The sequence below is a fragment of the Dipteris shenzhenensis genome, chromosome 13, assembly GCF_047967505.1.
Source record: "Dipteris shenzhenensis isolate YYH24624 ecotype China chromosome 13, Dip_SZ_1.0, whole genome shotgun sequence".
Classification (NCBI taxonomy): Eukaryota; Viridiplantae; Streptophyta; class Polypodiopsida; order Gleicheniales; family Dipteridaceae; genus Dipteris; species Dipteris shenzhenensis.
Window position 1 is genome coordinate 27,627,484 of NC_141608.1, and position 20,040 is coordinate 27,647,523.

Here is a 20,040-nt window from a genome sequence, read left to right on the forward strand (position 1 = left end):
AATAGCCCCTCTTATACTTCATGTCAAGCCTCAAGGTTTAGATGTCAGTGGGTAAAATTGAAGGGGTTTCTTTATCATTTAGGGAATAGCTTAGTGCCTAGCTCTTGGTTGATGATATGGTTTTGTTCTCCAATGAAGACAAAGATAGAGTTTCTTGTCTTATTGAGACATTGATGAGTTTTTATAGAGTTTCAGGGTCTCTTTGCAGTTGCTTGAAGACTTTTGTCCTAAGAACTCTAGGTATGCTTAGCAAATTCTTTGAAGGCAAGAAGTGTATGTGTCTTATGAAATACACGCATATCAAAGGATTTGTATGATGTGTTGGGTATATCTGAGATTATAATTCAGATCCCTAAATTAGAGACATTTGAATAGGCCGTCCTGTGGATCACAATTTCATACCTGACTTTGTGGATGGTGTGAGCATTGGTTATATCTCTCCTTGAGATTTCGATAAATCAAACCTATTACCTGACATTATACAATTTTGATATGACAATATTATTTCCTTTATAATGTGATTTTGTAATCGTTTGTAGCAAAATTTATGTCTTGTGGTTATGATTTGCTATAAATTCCATGAGGAGAATTTGTGTCTCTCAATCATGATGGTCTTTATGTATGGAATTCATTGCAATGTGGAAATCCATGAAATAAAAAAAAAGCATTATTTTAGAAATATTATTAGACATTGACTCTCTCTCTCTCACTCTCTCTCACTCTCTCTCGTGTCTTCACATGCATGTGTGCATGCACACACACACACACACACGTGTGCGCACCCACAACATTCTCTGATTTATACCAATAAAATTTGAAACCAAATGCAAAAAAAGTAGGAAATAAAAGGAGAGTTTACAAAGCCATGTCACAATGTAGCAATATTATTTATATTTTTCTCACATAATGTGAACTCTAAATCAAATTTTATTTGCATGCACACTCAATAATCAAATCGTGCTAAAATTTGGAAAGGCTGATTATTTATTATTTAATTCCATACGAGATATCTAAAGTCAATATCATGTCGTTGAAACATGTTTTCAAGTAGGGCACATTCCAATCCAAATTGAAGTACCTTATGTACCCCAAAAGGTCCCTTATGGTATTCAAAAAAGTCCCTGGGGAACCCTCAAAAGTATAAGAAAAATGTCCAAGGACTTTCCGAGTTGAATAGAATAGCTACTTCCCCTTTGTAATTTGTCATGTTTTCCAAATTATAGGTTAGAATACTATTACCAATTCATAATATTGAAGGTTTTTATGTTTTAAAGTAAGATGTAAGTAATTTTTTTCCCATAAAAGTAGCTATTTTAAAAAGACATTTGACATAAAATTGTGTATTTTGTCTCCATAGTTTGGAAAAAAAATACTTAAAAAAAAAGGAGTTGTGTTGTCATTTGCATGATTTTGTTGTCATTTTTTATGACTCCTTGTTTTAAGTGGTTTGAGTGGTTTAAGTGGATTGAGTGGTTTAAGTGGATCAAGTGGATTAAGATGGATTAAGTGGATTAAATGGACTAAGTGGACTATGTGATTATGTGGATTAAGTGGAGTAAGTGGATCATGTGGACTTTGTAAAGTTAATGTTGAAATGTTGAAATATGTTGAAGTGGATTAGTGCACATGTTAACTAGATCAACCCTTGTGACTTCAATTTAATATAAACTTTTATTGTGCATATATGATTGTTCTCCCCTTTTTCTCGATGTTGCCTTGAAAGTATTTGCAAGTCACAAGGTTGGCTCTAGCTATTATGTATACCAAATCATCCACAATTTGAATAATTACTACATAACAACATAACTCGTAGCCCATAAGTCATTATCTTTCAAGTACAAAATGAGACGAGATGGAATTGAGCATATGCACTTTTCCATCGCTTAACATATTGTCTTATCCATCCCCTCACATGCAACATACCAACCTACATATTTAGAGCTTCATCCCTTCGCTTGCAAGTACAAAATGAGACAAGATGGATCTATGAGCACATGCACTCTTCCATCGCTTCACATATTCTCCCATCCATCCCCTCATGAGCAACATACCAACCTACATATTTAGAGATTGATCCCTTCGCTTTCAAGTACGAAATGAGATGAGATGGATATGAGCATATGGCTCTTCCATCACCTAACATATTCTCCTATCCATCCCCTCATGTGTAACATACAACACTCTATATTGCATTTAACATAGGTAAGATATAGTCGATCTCTTCGACTTCACTGTTGTCACTGAGTAGCTCAAGCTCGTCTTCTTCTTCGTTAAATGTACCCTCAGTAACTATTTATGTACTCATTTGGCACTTCACTAAATAAACAAAAGTGCAGTACTCTGACACTACTGGATGCTTATGGCCTTCAACACCGAGCCTACAAAGGCCTAGCTATGGTGAAGGCATGCTGCAACAAAGTAGTAGCCATTACCTAGACAAAGGCAAGAAATTTGCATATGCACCCCTCCTCCTTGAATGACTTCACCACGAGGTCAAGAGAGTACATAATAGTGAGTGAGAACACATGCACTAGGTAGGGGTAGATTTTCTTAGTTCTTTTCTAATTCTAGGGGGCTGTGCCCCCCACTAGCATGACTCTTGACCCTAGGTGAGCTTTTGGTGATAGCTATAGGGGAACTAGCTCATCCATCCCTACAATAAGAAGGGAAGAATCCTAAAGCGCAAGAAGAGGATCCCTCGGCTAATAATGTTTGAAGAATTGAATGAATTGGCACTAGAAGAATTGCACAAGTTTTTCTCGATTAGGATGGAGCTTGTGGATCCCATAATGTTAGTGATTTCACTATTGTTCCCAGTCTCTGACCATTCTCTCAATCCATTCTGGACATGCCCTAGGCAACCAAATCTCTGGCTAATACTTTGCCCTTTCCCCTCCTGAATCTTTTTCTTCCATCATCTGCCTCTTCTATCCCTTCAACCCTTCATCTCTGTGGTCGCCCATCCCTTGTGACCACCATTTCTTAGTCACTAGTGCCCCGGCTTTATTAAGCATTTCTGGTAGGCTCACTGATTTCCTTCAGTGGAAGGCTATCTAGACACTCCAGATCCCTTTGAGAAGAAGAAGTCATAGATGGTGTAGGGAATCTATGCTAGGAGCCAATTCTCGAGAGGAAATCGGGGTCATCATTGATCGATTGAAGCCTAGGATCCGGTGCGCAAATTTTGACCAGAAATTGATGACCAGCGCCGATTTTTGGCTGTCAACGGATGGCGAAGGCAAAAAATTCCATGTGTCACTTAGTGATTCATTCATTTGGTAGCTGAGTTTGGTGACTTTTGACTTGCAGCGTTGGATCAAGAAGTTTAGAACTACGGTGGGGGCCAGGTGCTTCATGTGAGCAATTGATGAGGAAGTTTAGAACTATGGTGGGGTCCAGGTGCTTCATGTGAGCAATTGATGCATTTTAGATCTCACAGTGGATATTAAAGTACTCCACATCATGCCATGTGTACTATAGTCTGCCACACCCAAACTTTGTGCACCATTAGATCTAGATTGATATCCTACGATTGTAATCGAGTCCTCCAAAACGAATGGAATAAACTATTGTGTTCTTTGTAAACACCTCTGGTCACCATATGATGTAGGCCATGTGTATGTGTTTTGCCCCATGGTACCTCCTGCAGACATTGTGTGCATGTACATGTAGGGGAGATAACCATTGGAAGGTCTTATGTATCCCTTTGTTTGCTTCACACCCTTGGGAATCTTTGCTAGCATGAGATCCTAGCCATAGATTTATCCTTGACCACCGTGAGATGGCATGAGAAACTATGAGACTAGATGTATCCTTGACATAGCCTGAGGCATTCCCTTGAGGGGGGGTTTGATGGGATATCTCAAGGTGTATGCCCCAGGCACATCTTGGGTCCTATGTGTGTGCTAGAGGCACAGTTAGGTGCCCATAAGCACTGTTAGGTGGTGGTAGATGCCACATAGGATGATTGAGAGATTCTAGGAGCTAATTGAGGAGATTATTGACGAGATGATTGTGGAGCTTAGTGGCTCATGTAGAGGTGCCTACATATGGACCTCACCCTTCTTCATTCTAACGCAATTCTCTCATTTCGTGTTCAGCTTCATGCTTTCCTTTCACTTCTCCAACACAAAGTACCAACAAGCTAGATGCGCTATCACCTCTAGTAGACTTGGCCTAAGGCACATCCAATGAGTCCCCGAAGGTTATCCTCTTGATAGAGAAGATTGTTGTTTCTCCAACAAAATTGGGACATGTCCAAGGAAGAACTAAATGCGGCAAAGTTGCATTTCGGTGCAGATAGCAAGGAATGGGACACATAGGGGTTGTAATATTGCCTAGAGATACAATAGTAGCTTAAAGCGATGTGCACAAAGTGGAAGACAACAGAGACTCAGCTCTGGCAAAATCTACCCTTGAGATTTGATAGCTACGGGTCAGGCTAATCCAAGAATCCCACACCCCACCTCTGATCCAATCAACAGCAATTTCAACCCCTCCGATTCCTCGAACCGAAGGCCGAGGTTGGAACATTTCCAGTGTGAATCAAGCCATATAGTTGATGGAGGAGAAGGCCAAGATGCACACTGAGAGCAAGGACTTATGGACAGGAAACATGGAGCTTGATTGAAACAGTGGCTCCCTATGGATGGAATTGGTGAAAGCCAAGTGTCAACAAGTGTTTTATGATTAAGTTCTTAAGGATAGGTATCTAGGAATTGAATGCCTTGCATAGATGGATGTTTAGGCCTAGCTTCTGCAACCTCCATGACACCCAAACCTCTCCAACCTCATATAGTCCTATTTGCGCACCCATTCCACCTATCCCCCTACATACCCCTACTTGAAACCCCACCCCTATTGTTGATGTCGCATAGGTCTTGGATGTGTAAAATTTTTTGGCTCGTTGGAAGGTGTTGCATGTCTCTGGTGATCTGGTAGTAGGTAACATGTTCCTGGTTCTAACCTTCTTGGAGAAGAAGGACCAACCCACAGATGATTGTCTACATTTCAATAGCGAGGATCTCCCAACTTGGTTGAGCATCAATATCTCATCTGGAGGAAGACATCTCTCACAGTAGCATGTTCGGCTTCCAATAGCAGTCTTCGAAAAATCAAACTAGCCCAATGGCCAACTTTTTTAACTACCATAGTATGCAAGTTCTCCATCGTTTCCTCCACAAGTGGTTTCATAGCTTTTTGTGGAGCACATGGTTCTAACTGATAGAGGGTGTTCTACTACCCATGTACAACTCCTCACATGTGGTGCAAGGGTTCTTGATGAGCCACATGAAATCAGATATACTCTAGGTCACAGATCCCACTAACTTCCTTACCAACAACTAGCTACTATTGTCCGATATCATCAGCGTGACAGTAGCATCATTAATTTAGTCATTTTCGAATCTTAGAAGCACCGTTCAAGAAATTATGGGTTCTCAACCTAGGCAATTGGACCTAAACTATGTATTAGAGGGGTATTAGAGTAGTTTGTACACATCACTTTAATGCATTTGACTTCTCATCAAGACTTATAGGAGTTTGTGGATTTCCATCCATCCCTACATTGGCATTTTGACTCTCGCTAAGGTATTATCAAATGGTTGAAGGCTACATCTGACATGTCTTTATGGCCATACCATCATCGTGTTAGCTTGTTAGTTATGTAACTGCCGCCTTAAGCACCCAAATGTCAGTTAAGTTTGAATGTGTAACTAGTTGCCATGACCATTTATTCTTGTTATAGATATGGGTGATAGTTACTATCCCCCCCAAGAATTACACTGTGGCTTCACAACAAGACAAAGCAACTATAGATGTGCTTGTGATAGATGCACAAAATAGCGGGCGCATCTATAGGCGTAGCTAGAATAGTGAAAATATGGGCGTATCTATTCGCACATCTATTCATGCATCTAATAGCGCATCTATTAGCACGTCTAATAGCGCGTCTATTAGCGAGTCTAATAGCACATCTGAATTGTGAATTAGATGCAAATTTAGATGCCTTTATAAACGTAGAATAGAGAATACAGAAAGTGATATTTTGGTGCAAGCTAATAAATGTGCATCGCTGCTTTCCAAACATTGACCATGATTACCAAAGCACATAATTTTGATAAAAATATCAATGCTTTTTGGCAAACCCACATATACAAAAATTGAGGTGAGGAGAATGAGACAATATGTAAAATAGTTTTGCCAATATCAATGATGGGATACGGTTTGATCTCATTCTCAATGAGATCAACCCTTGCCAAAATATTTACTTCAAAATCCAAACCAATGTTGAGATCTACAAATACATTTAGCCCATGACTACTTGTGCTAATCATGTGCTCATCGAAATCAGCATCACCAATGGTAGGCTCGTCCTCATGGGTAATGGCCTCAATATCTGTGTCACCTATCTCATGATCATCCTCCTCTCTCGTATCACGGTCTCATCATCACTTGCATGGCCATGATCATACTCCATATGCTCCATATTAGTAAATGTACTATACATCACTTTGGAACGTGGCGTAATAGGTATGACATGCCACCACCTATTATTGTCCACCATTGGTTGACAGACAACCTAATTCAAACACAAATACAGTCATGTTATTTTCCTTGCATTGAAGGTATCAAATATTTAAAAGTGAGTATTTTTATATGTGTGCAGTACCTGTTCACATTACCTGTTCACATTGTTGCGGTAGTACTAGTGTGTCCTTGCTTTGCCAAAACTTTGGCAGTCAATAGCTACAAAGCCACTTGTATGGCGTTTGATTGTTGCATTAGGGCCTGTTTCCACCATGTCCTTAAACCACTTGATATCCAAAACATACACAAAGAAGCATCGAAAGTTAAGCTTAATAATATCTTGTATTATGCCACAATAATCATCCATGGCTCCATTGGCTCCCTCAAAGCTAGCAATGATGCCACAATCTTGGTTGTTTCTCTTGTCATCAATCTGTTGTATCCAAAATGCTTGCCCTCACACCATATAGCATTGAACATAGTACATTACACCAAGACAAAATCAATTAAATAAGCAATCTAAATTGTTGAAAGCTCCTAACTTATGCATAACATTCTATATACCAACCTTGCTCATGCATACTCTAGCATATTCCCATTCTTCCATTGTGATATGCATCCCCTCGTCTCTCTGTGCTCTCTCCATTTTGTCAAGTATCCAATCCATATAAATATCCTTTGGAAGTGCTCTTAGATGCTGAGGGTATGGCACATGAGATCCGTGGTGTGTACAAAAGAGGGTCCTTTCTCCTTGTCTTCTTGCCTTTGCATCCTCGTATCTTGTCACCCATCTTTTCATCACATCACTATTAAGCATGCAATAGAGGTTGATATTATTAAGCAACTTAGTGTCTATTACTTGCTCTGTCCTTTCCCATGAGGCACAATAGAGGTCATCCTTAGGTCTTCATCATCTCTCCATAGTCGTGGGAGAGAGAGATCCACATCAACAAGAAACTCAAAAATATATACAAGTGACTCTTGTACCAACCAACCCTCGGCCATGCTACCTTCGGGCCTTGCATTTTGCCTCATGAAACCCTTCAAGGTCTTCATGAAGCGCTCGAGGAAGAACAACCATCGTGCATGTAAAGTGCTGCATATAGTAATCTCATCCACCCAATGCACTATGAGATGTAGTTGGCTTGTGAGAATAGAACATGGAAAGGTTTCCTCCACTAAACAAACCACCTCCACTGACATAACTCGAGCATTCTCAAGCGTGGTGGGATCTATTTCCTTTGAGCTCACATACCTAGAAAGGAAAAAGTACACCATATTAGTAATATAAAAACCTTGCATGGAGCATTGATATGCTTCACATTTTGTATCCTGTAAAGTACTTCACAAGCTCGCCGATCTTGTAAATACAATCCTTCACGTCCTTTGATGCACTACGAGAAATGCTAGTAGGTAGTATGAACTGAACACATGAGGAATGGTTGATTAGTTGCTTCTAATTCACTCACAAATTTGGAAGGAAAAAGATATTATGCACATAAAATACTTACTTGGAGCATATTGTGCCAATCATGAGATTTCAAGCCATATAATTGCTCTACACCTCTTTTCTTGCTCTTTGTGAAGGCCCCCTTCAAACACCCATACATCTAGTGGGAGTATGAATTGTAGTGATAGCTCCCTTCACCACCACCATCTCTAGCTTTGATAACCTCCATGGTGCACGGGGTAAAAAGACACACCCATTTGGCCTCTCTTGTGGCCAAGCTTCATGCATCCTCCCTATGGTGCGTAGATCCTCCTTATGCCTATGGAATCTCGTGTCCCATTCAAATGTTCCCAAATGGTAGATGTCACATTCTTGAAGATATGCATGGGATCAAGCATGTGATTGACCTTGAGGTGGGACCAATATGATAGTCAATAAAAGGTGGAGTATCTAAAAAAAAGATGGTGTTAGTGTGCAATCTTTATTTCCATTCAATATAGCACACAATAGTTACAAACCCTTATCGGCTCATGCCAAGTGGTGGAGGAGTCGTGGAACCATCCCAAATTCTCATCCAATCTCCTGCAATGAGTGACTATGGGGGGACTTCATTCCAAGGGGTGACATATCTAGGATGATCAGGTGGGAGAAATTGATTGTGATTCTCATAGATGACCTTATTCAATGCGTCTATCCGTGAGGCAACTAGTGAAAAAACCACAAATAGGACATGCATGGTAATCCGATGTAGTGAGACCTGAACAATAGATGCAATTAAGAGTTCAAGGTGGGTTCACGGTGCCACATCAATTGCCTACTCATAATTAAAAGTTCAATGCTTACCTGAACACTCGCCATACCTGTCTACATCAAGATTGCTTTGCAGTTGAAGTCACATGACGAGGAAGGCCTGCATCATGCACCTCGATACCTCTCCAAAGTATCTGTAGCTCATCAATCAAAGGCTCCAGATAAACATCAGGATTTTTGACTTTATGTTTCCCTGAAATCAGAAGGGATAACCATGTCCTTTCTTAATCGCCATAGAGTGTGGAAGATTATAATTCACCAATATCACTGGCCATACACTGTAAGAGGTGCTTTTGAGACCAAATGGGTTCACACTGTGCATACCCAATCCAAGTCTCAAGTTCCTAGGTTCTTCCTTCAAGTGTCTTCAATATGCTTCCATGCAGGAGCGTCTGTGGGAGTTCTCCACTTGCCATCAGTTGATCGATGGGAGGAATGCCATGACATGAGCTCTGCAATGGATTTGCACTTGAACATATGTTGGATGCACGGGATTATGGGAAAATGTTGCAGAACCTTATGAGGCACATGCAAATTTTTGAGATCTGCTCTATATCTTGCATCTCCACAAGTAGGACACTCTCTTGCATCCTTATGTGGTCCACAAAACAAAATACAATCGTTGATGCACGCATGGATGTGTGTGTAATCCAATCTTGCAAGAGAGGTCACATGTTGCCTTACCATATCTCTTGAGGTCGGTAATTTATTCTCCCTTGGAAGCATTTTACACAATAGCCTGCACGTGAAGACCATAAATGAGAAAAAGCATTTGAGTAATTGACCCACTAGCATAAGTCACCATGTTTGCAAAATAGACTTTAAAGCTTACTTGAGTAATGCATTCAAACTTGCATTGCTCCATCCATAGATGGTCTACAAGTTTAGTAACAACTCAAGGGAGGCATGTAGAACAGAGAATATGCACCCTTCAAATAGTGGTGTCGATGCTGTAGTAAAAAGATCGTCCTGCTCCATGCTATCATCCCTACGTGAGGATTGATGGACATATAAATCTTGCACCATATCGTCAAACACCTCCTCCTCCATGGCCTCATGAGGTAATGGCAGAGGGCTACTATCACCATCACTCCATGCATCCGTGACAGTCCCTCTTGAAGATCCCACTTCATATCATCGACGCTTCACCTCCTCACGAGACGAGCATAGGGCAACATATGCAGGTGTGGCACTGCATCCTTTATCAAATTAAAAAAGGATCATATATCAAACACATGAACACCCATAGGTATCTCAATCAACCTTAACACTTTAACACTTACCTAAGATATGGTCGCATCCCATTCTCCATACTTTGAGACGTGATTGAGTGTAATTCTGCATTCACGATACATATTTCCTCGACATTGATCACACATACATTTGATTTTTTGCTCCAACCACATTTCACGATGGTGGATATGGAGGGATTCATCCTCACTGGAGCTACTTGTTGAAGATGAATACATCCTACAGGTAAACAACCCAAAAAATGTATTTTTGCATGAGTTGTAAATGTCAAAACTCTATGTAGCATCTAAAAGTACGTCTAACACTGCGTTTGTACTATGGAACACGTCTATAGGTGTGTATGTATTGTGGAATGCTGATAGATGTGCTTTAGACGTGCATACTGTGAACTAATTTTTGAACCTACTTTTAGTGCGCTTGCTTTCCTTCACATACTTTTAGCGTCGCGTGGCTTGCTTTCCTATTAACACACATAGCTCCAGGCATCCACACTCATCTCCAAGCACCCACACTCATCTCCAGGCTTACACACCCATCCCCAAGCATACAAGAGAAGAGGGTGAACAAGGAAGAGAAGAAGGAGAAGCAGCTTTGAAGAAAGATAAGAAGCTTCCATACCTTTATCCAAGGTAAGTCTCTTGGTGGTTAGTCTTCTTTGGAAGTTGCACTCCTTGGATTCATCCTTTGTCGTATGCAGGGAAGGGATGTTTTTGGTACTAGTGTTGTTCTTTTTGGGATCGCGGGTGCATGTCCTTTTCACCTTTTTTTAAAAAGGCATCTGTTAGAGTGCATCTATAAACATGTCTAACAGCGGGTCTAATTTTTTAGAAAACAGGCAGCCATGCCTGTAGACGCACTGCTAGACGTGCCTATAGATGCGCTTCGACAGTTTTCTTATGTTTTATTCCCCTTCCTTCCCTTCCCCTTCCCCTTTCCCTTCCTTCTCTTTCCTTTCTCATTTGCATGCATGTTTAAGTCGAATTTTCAATGCCTTAAGCATTCGTGAGGAAATAAGGGATTGCATGAATGATGGAAATAAGTGATTACATGAGGGCGGGTCCAAGAAAGAGGAAAATTGGACTGAAACATGAGGACACAATAAAGTTAGAGGGCATGCATGATGGAGCATTCTTCTTCTCTCTTTTTTCTCCTCTTTGTTCCTCTCTTTTCTACTCTCTTTTCCTCTCTTTTCTCCTCTCTTTCCTTCTCTTTTCCCCTCTCTTTTTCTCTCTTATCTCCTCTCTTTTTCTCTCTTTTTTCTCCTCTCTTTTCTCCTCTCTTTCCTTCTCTCTTTTTCTCTCTTTTATCCTCTCTTTTTCCCTCTTTTTTCTCCTCTTTTCTCCTCTTTTCCTCTCTTTTCTCCTCTCTTTTTCTCTCTTTTCTCCTCTCTTTTCTCCTCTCTTTCCTTCTCTCTTTTTCTCTCTTTTATCATATCTTTTTCTCTCTTTCTTCTCCTCTCTTTCCTTCTCTCTTTTCCTCTCTTTTCCCCTCTCTTTTCTCCTCTCTTTCCTTCTCTCATTTTCTCTGTGTTCTCCTCTTTTTCTCTCTTTTTCTCTCTTTTCTCCTTTCTTTTTCTCTCTTTTTCTCTCTTTTCTCCTCTCTTTTCCCCTCTCTTTTTCCTCCTCTCTTTCCTTCTCTCTTTTCCTCTCTTTTCCCTTCTCTTTTCCTCTCTTTTCCCCTCTCTTTCCTTCTCTCTTTTCCTCTCTTTTCCCCTCTCTTTTCCTCTCTTTTCCCCTCTCTTTTCCTCTCTTTTCTCCTCTCTTTCCTTCTCTATTTTCCTCTCTTTTCTCCTCTCTTTTCCTCTCTTTTCCCCTCTCTTTTCCTCTCTTTTATCCTCTCTCTCCTTCTCTCTTTTTCCCCACGTGAAGCTTCAATAGCTTGACATTGAGCAAGCAGATACAGACTTCAGTCACTCTAATTCAAAGAATGTAGGAGTCTATAAATGCTTGCTCAATGTCAGGCTGTCACTCTATTTTTTCTTTTACCCCAATGATTGCATGCGTGATGGAATGAGGGCATGCTCGATGGTAATCTTCTTCTTTTCTTTTCTTCAGCTCATCATGTGGCCAGGAAGCTCTTTAGCCTCACCTGATCTTCGGGATGCCATCTTTTGGGAGTTATATAACATTTTGGGGCACCCTCCTATTCTTGGGGAGTTATACACATATATGACGGGTACTCTAAACACCCCCCAGGAGTCGACAGTACAGACTTCAAACCACCCCAACCCCGCACCAGCTAAAATTACTCCTGTGGAGTCGAGACAGTCCAACACGCTACAGAGCCATGCCCCTTCTACCAAATCATTAGGAGTCCCTTCTCCCCTGCGGTATAGTGTCCCTTCTTCCCGATCATCAGCACTCCCTTCTCCCCTGTGGTGGTCTGGAGCTCGAGTCTCCCCCCTGCAGTCAGGAGGCCCTTCTGCCTCATAGAGCTACCAGCGTACTCTCGTGCAGTTGAGAGTCACTTCTCCAGATATGAGTGGCCAGTGTACTAGCTCGACACACACAACAACACAAAGCAACTATAGACGCGCTTGGTAGACGCGCAAAATAGCGGGCGCGTCTATAGGCGTTGCTCTAGTAGAGAAATTACGGGCACGTCTATTAGCGCGGCTAAATGCTCTTCTATTTGCGCATCAATCACCGCGTTTATTTGCCCGTTAGACCTGAGAAAATACGGGCCCGTCTAACATCCCATCTATTAGCGCGTCTATTTGCGCATGTATTTGCGCGTTTATTTGCGCGTTTACACTGAGACTCAGACGCGCATTTAGACGCGGGGTTAGACGCGCTCCAGAGAATACAGAAAGTGAGATTTTGGTGTACATCATTGCTTTCCAAACATTGCCTATGATTACCAAAGCACATAATTTTTTGCAAGCCCACATATACAAGAATTAAGGGAAATGAGGAGAATGAGACAATATGTAAAATAGTTTTGCCAATATCAATTGTGGGGCTACGGTTCAATCTCATCCTCAATGAGATCAACCCTTGCCAAACTATCTACTTCAAAATCCAAACAAGTGTTTAGATCTACAAATACATTCAACCCACTACTACTTGTGCCACTCATGTGCTCATCGAAATCAAGATCTCCAATGGTAGGCTCGTTCTCACGGGTAATGCCGGCCTCAATATCTATATCTCCTATCTCATGATCATCCTCCTCTCTTGTATCACAGTCATCATCACGTCCATGGGCATGATCATCCTCCATACGCTCCATATTAGTAAATGTACTATACATCACTTTGGAACGTGGCATAATAGGTATGACATGCCACCACCTATTATTATCCACCATTGGTTGATAGACAACCTAATTCAAACACAAATACAATCATGTTACTTTTCTTGCATCAAATATTTAAAAGCGAGTATTTTTATGTGTGTGCACAGTACCTGTTCACATTGTTGCGGTAGTATTGGTGTGTCCTTCCTACTTTGCCAAAACTTTGTGGAGTCAATAGTTACAAAGCCACTTGCATGGCGTTTGATTGTTGCATTAGGGCCTCTTTCCACCACGTCCTTAAACCACTTTACATCCAAAACATACACAAAGAAGCGTCGAAAGTCAAGCATAATGATATCTTGGATTATGCCACAATACTCATCCATGACTCCATTGGCTCCCTCAAAGCTAGCAATGACGCTGCAATCTTGTGTGTTTCTCTTATCATCAATCCGTTGTGTTCGAAAATGCTTGCCCTCACACCATATAGCATTGAACATAGTGCACTACACCAAGAAAAAATCAATTAAATAAGCAATCTAAATTATAAAAACCTCCTAACTTACCCATAACATTCTATATACCGACCTTGCTCATGCATCCCCTAGCATACTCCCATTCTTTCATTGTGATATGCATCCCCTCGTCTTTCTCTGCTTTCTCCATTTCATCAAGTAGCCAATCCACATGAATATCCTTTGGAAGTGCTCTTAGACGTTGAGGGTATGGCACACGAGATCCGTGGTGTGTACGAAAGAGGGCCCTTTCTTCTTGTCTTCTTGCCTTTGCATCCTCGTATCTTGTCACCCATCTTTTCATCACATCACTATTAAGCATGCAAAAGAGGTTGATACTATTACGCAACTCCGTGTCTATTACTTTGTTGCGTCCTCTTCCTTGAGGCACAATAGAGGTCATCCTTAGGTCTTCATCATCTCTCCATAGTCATGGGAGAGAGCTATCCACATCAACAAGAAACTCAGAAATATATACAAGTGACTCTTGTACCAACCAACCCTCGGCCATGCTACCTTCGGGTCTTGCATTTTGTCTCACGAAGCCCTTCAAGGTCTTCATGAAGCGCTCGAGGAAGAACAACCATCGTGCATGTATAGTACCGCATATAGCAATCTCATCCACCAAATGCACTATGAGATGTAGTTGGCTTGTGAGAATAGAACGTGGAAATGTCTCCTCCACTAAACAAACCGCCTCCACTGACATAACTCGAGCATTCTCAAGCGTGGTGGGATCTATTTCCTTTGAGCTCACATATCTCACAAGCTCGCCCATCTTGTAAACACAATCTTTCACGTCCTTTGATGCACTACGTGAAATGCTAGTAGGTAGTATGAACTGAACCCGCGAGGAGGTGGTTGATTAGTTGCTTATAGCTATTCACTCACAAATTTGAAAGGAAAAAGATATTATGCATATAAAATACTTACTTGGAGCATCTTGTGCCAATCATGAGATTTCAAGCCATATAATTGCTCTACACCTCTTTTCTTGCTCTTTGTAAAGGCTCCCTTCAAACACCTCATGCATCCAGTGGGAGTACGAATTGTAGTAATAGCACGCTTCACCGTCGCCATCTCTAGCTTTGATAACATCCACGGTGCACGAGGTAAAAAAACACGCCCATTTGGTCTCTCTTGAGGCCAAGCTTCACGCATCCTCCCTGTGGTACATAGATCCTCCCTTATGCCTGCCGAATCTCGTGTCCCATTCAAATGCTCCCAAATGGTAGATGCCACATTCTTGAAGATATGCATGGGATCGAGCAGGTGATTGATCTTGAGGTGGGACCAATATGGTAAACGATAAAAGATGGAGTATCTAAACAAAATAAAGTGTTAGCGTGCAATCTTCACTTTCAACCAATATAGCTAATCTTTACTTCCAGCCAATAGTTACAAATCCTTACCGGCTCATGCCAAGTGGTGGAGGAGTCGTGGATCCGTCCCAAATTCTCATCCAATCTCCCGCGGTGAGTGATTGTGGGAGGACTTCATTCCAAGGGGCAACATATCTAGGATGATCAGGTGGGAGAAATCGATGGTGATTCTCATAGATGACCTTATTCAATGCGTCTTCCCGTGAGGCAACTAGCGAAGGACCACAAACAGGACATGCATGGTAACCCGATGTAGTGAGACCTGAAACAATAGATGCAATTAAGAGTGGAAGGTGGGTTTAGGGTGCCACGTCCTTGCCTATTCATAATTAAAAAATGCAATGCTTACCTGAACACTCGCCATAGCCTGGGAAGTCATGCATCGTCCACATCAAGACTGCTTTGTAGTTGAAGTCTCGTGACGAGGGAGGCCTGCTCACATCATGCACTCGATACCTCTCCAAAGTATCTCTAGCTCATCAATCAAAGGCTCCAAATAAACATCAGGGTTTTTGACTTTATGTTTCCCTGGAATTAGAAGGGACAGCATGTCATGTCCTTTCTTAATAGCCATAGAGGGTGGAAGATTGTAATTCACCAATACCACTGGATACACTGTAAGACGTGCTTTTGAGACCAAATGGGTTCACACCGTCCATACCCAATCCAAGTCTCAAGCTCCTAGGTTCTTCCTTGAAGCTTGGCCATGTGTCTTCAATATGCTTCCACGCAGGAGAGTCCGCGGGAGTTCTCCACTTGCCATCGGTTGATCGATGGGAGGAATGCCATGACATGAGCTCTGCAATAGATTTGCACTTGAACATATGTTGGATGCGAGGGATTATGGGAAAATGTCGCAATACCTTACGAGGCACGTCCAAGGTTTTGAGATCTGCTCTATATCTTGCCTCTCCACAAGTAGGACACTCTCTTGCATCCTTATGTAGTCCACGAAACAAAACGCAATCGTTGACACATGCATGGATGCGCTTGTAATCTAATCCTCCAAGAGAGGTCACATGTTGCCTTGCCATATCTCTTGAGGTCGGTAATTTATTCTCCCTTGGAAGCATTTTACACAATAGCCTGCACGTGAAGACCATAAATGAGGAAAAGCATTCGAGTAATTGACCCACGCGCATAATTCATCATGTTTGCAAAATCGACTTTAAATTAAAGCTTACTTGAGTAATGCATTCAAACTTGCATTGCTCTATCCATAGATGGTTTGCAAGTTTAGTAACTCAAGGGAGGCACGTAGAACAGAGAATGTGCTACTATCACCATCACTCCATGCATCCGTAACGATCCCTCCTGAAGATCCCACCTCATATCGCCGACGCTTCGCCTCCTCACGACGGGCATAGGGTAACATGTGCGGGTGTGGCACTGCATCCTATATCAAATTAAAACGGGATCATTATAACTCAAACATATGAACATAGGTATCTCAATCAACCTTAACTTACAAATCCTTACCCTGTTTACGGTCACATCCCATTCTCCATACTTTGAGATATGATTGAGCGTAATCCTGCGTGCACGATACATGTTTCCTCGACATCGATCACACAGACATTTGATTTTTTGCTCCAACCACATTTCGCGATGGTGGATACGGAGGGATTCATCCTCACTGGAGCTGCTTGTTGAAGATGGAGACATCCTACAAACAAACAACCCACTAAATTTGCTCTTCTTCAAATGCATAACTTAAAAACTCTGTGTCGCGTCTAACTGCCCGTCTATCGTCGCGTCTATTGTCGCATCTATATGCGCGTCTAAATGCCCGTCTACTCTGTGTATTTAAACGCGCCGGTAGACGCGCTAATAGACGCGCCTATAGATGCGCCCACTCTGTGTATTCAGACATGACTATAGACACGCTAATAGACGCAACTATACCCGTGACTTTTAAAACTGCTTTTCGGCGCGCCGCTCGCTTTGCTTTTCTTTTAACTACTTAAACTTCGCGAGCGGCTTTCTTCCTTCATTATTAGCAGTTCTATAGATTCGAAGCTTAAGAGAGAGCCTCCCATACACACACAGTTCCAAGCTTTCACTCAAGACAAAGGGACCGTACCTACACAGCTTGCTTCCAAGCCTAAAGAAGAGGAGGAGTACGAACAAGGAGAAGAGGAGGAGAAGAAACAAGTTTGGAAAAGAAAGATCCTTCCATACCTTTTTCCAAGTAAGTCCTTTTGAAGTTGTTCTTGCTTGCTCTTTCCAGTTTTGTACTTTTCGCATCCACGAAACGCAGCATCTAGGTATGAGCGACATGTTCTTTTGTCGGGCGAAACGTCCTTTTCCACTTTTGAGTATTCTCGACTGTCGGAGCGCGTGTATACAGGCGTCTGAGAGCGCATCTAAACGCACGTCTACAGGCGCGTCTATTTGCGCGTCTGGCTTGCTACAGACACGCACAGACGCGGATATAGATGCTCAAATAGACGATCAGTTAAACGGAAGTTTAAACGAACTGTTAGACGCGCTTTTAGACGAATGTTTGGACGGGCTGTTAAACGCGCTTTTTAACGCACTGTTAGACGGATGTTTTGACGGTCTGTTAGACGCGGTGATAGACACGCTTTTACTTGAATTGTTAAACGCTCTGTTAGACGCGTTTATAGACGCGAAGATTAGACGGGTCTATAGACGCGCTCTGACAGAGCCTCTTTTTTTTTTTTCCCCCTTTCTTCTCAGCTCCCAAAGTAATAGATTTGTTTATTTTTTTCCAGTTTAACATGTGGGGAGGAAGTGCTTCTAGCTCACCTGATCCACGTGAATCGATATGGAAGGATTTATATAATATTTTAGGGCACCCTCCTAGTCCTGCGGAGTTATACGGGTACATGACGGGTACCCTTAACACTCCCCAGGAGTCGGCAGTACAGACTCCGAGCCACCCCACACCGCCTGAGATCACCCCAGCGGAGTCCGCACAGCCGTCTTATGCCCCGTCTTATGCCCCTTCCCCCGTACCGTCTTATGCCCCTTCCCCCATGCCGTCTTATGTCCCTTCTGCCATCTCGTCTTATGCCCCTTCCCCCATGCCTTCAGGAGGTCCTTCTGCCTCAGCGAGCCGTCGACATACTCCCCAGCTGTCGAGACTCGGTTCTCCGGCTACGAGTGGTCAGCGTAGTCCCGTGCAGTCCCCAGCTACGAGTGGCCAGCGTACGAGCTCGACACGACAAGGTGGCAGGCGTAGTAGTAGGGAGAGCGGTGGCGGATGCATGGCACAGTGCTTTGGGCCATGTGGCGGGGAGGCCGAGGATGATGATTCCGATGATTTGGACGTGCCTCTGGGTGATGGTACGATTTATTATGACATCACCCAGACAGGAGGCATCTTGATGGATGCGCGGAGGAAGGATGTAATGGCCTTCATGCGCTCTGTAATTGCTAACAATTACAGAGATTGCTTTATCCACTATAAAGACCACCCAAAGAGGTTGGCTGATGAGACCCTCGCTACTGTTCGCTCTAGGTATCCTAACCCCCCCAATCGCCAGTTCACAGATAAATGGGCCAAGTCAAAGATTGTTACGATACTTAGCAATAAAAGATCTTCCCTTAAGAGGCAGGCACTAGCGGAGCTTGCCAGACTTGAGGCAGGTCAACCTCCAAGGGGCCTGCCCCACACCGCTCAGAAGCGTGAGTGGAAGAAGGCAATGAAGTCAGCGAGGGAGGAGCCCAGTCTGCAGCACGTGGAGGCACGGAGGATCTAGATGGAGGAGTATGGGAGCGCGCATTTTGGAGCAGGGGGTGTTGAATCATGGGAGGCCCAATTTGTAAGTATCGATCTCAAATTATATTGCTTATGTAGTTTATTAGGAGGTTGGTTGTTTCTTTGTACTAATCCCTCCACAAAGTGTATCGCGGTCATGCAGCTTGAGATCGTGGGCAGATACCCTACTCCAGTGGAGATAGCCTACCACCGCCACCATCGCAGAGGAGATACATGGAGGCACTTCTATGATGACGGGTTGATTACTGAGGAGCAGTATACCCGAGCGACTGGACATGCCCCCGAGGTATTTGAAAGTAATTAAATAATGCCAAAATTATAAGTAAAGATTTGATTTTTCATACATTGATATATGTTGTCCCTTGTTTACAGGGCGCCCCTGCACAAGACGACGAGGAAGACGAGGAAGGAGGTGCAGAAGGGAGCGCAGAAGGCAGCGCATCAGGGAGCATGGAAGGCAGTGAGGATTAGTCGTAGAAGTAGTGCTACTATTCTTTTTTGTACTCAAAGCCATTGGCTTGGCTTCGTGCCTCTTGTATATAGACTCCTTTTATTTTTTGTACTTGAAGCCACATGACATGGCTTAGCTTCCTTATTTTTTGTACTTGGAGCCACATGACGTGGCTTAGCTTCGTGCTATATGTATATACAAGCACTTTTTGAGCTTTCAATTTTATTGCGTTTTGGAGTTGTAATATTTTATTTGGAATTGTAATTAAAATGAGGTTGGCTGTAAGAATTGAATTACAGAATGTGGATATGGGATTCTTGTAACTATATAGCATACACAACATACACAGTATTCTATAAAATTAAAAAAAAAAAAAGGCGCGTCTATCAGCGCGTTTACAAGCGCGTTTATATTCGCGTCTGTCTGTTCGATATGCGTCTATACGTGCATCTATCAAAGTGTTTATTTGCGCGTCTATTTACGCGTGTATAAGCGCGTCTATACGCGCATAAGTCTGGTATATAGACGTGCTTATAGACGCGGGTCTCCTGACGCGCAAATAGACGCGCCCGTAAGTTTTTTATTTAGTTCATGAAACGCATCTGTGCACGCGTCTATGGGTGCTTTGTCTTGTTGTGACAATAGGGCAACAGGTGTAGTAGCAGGGA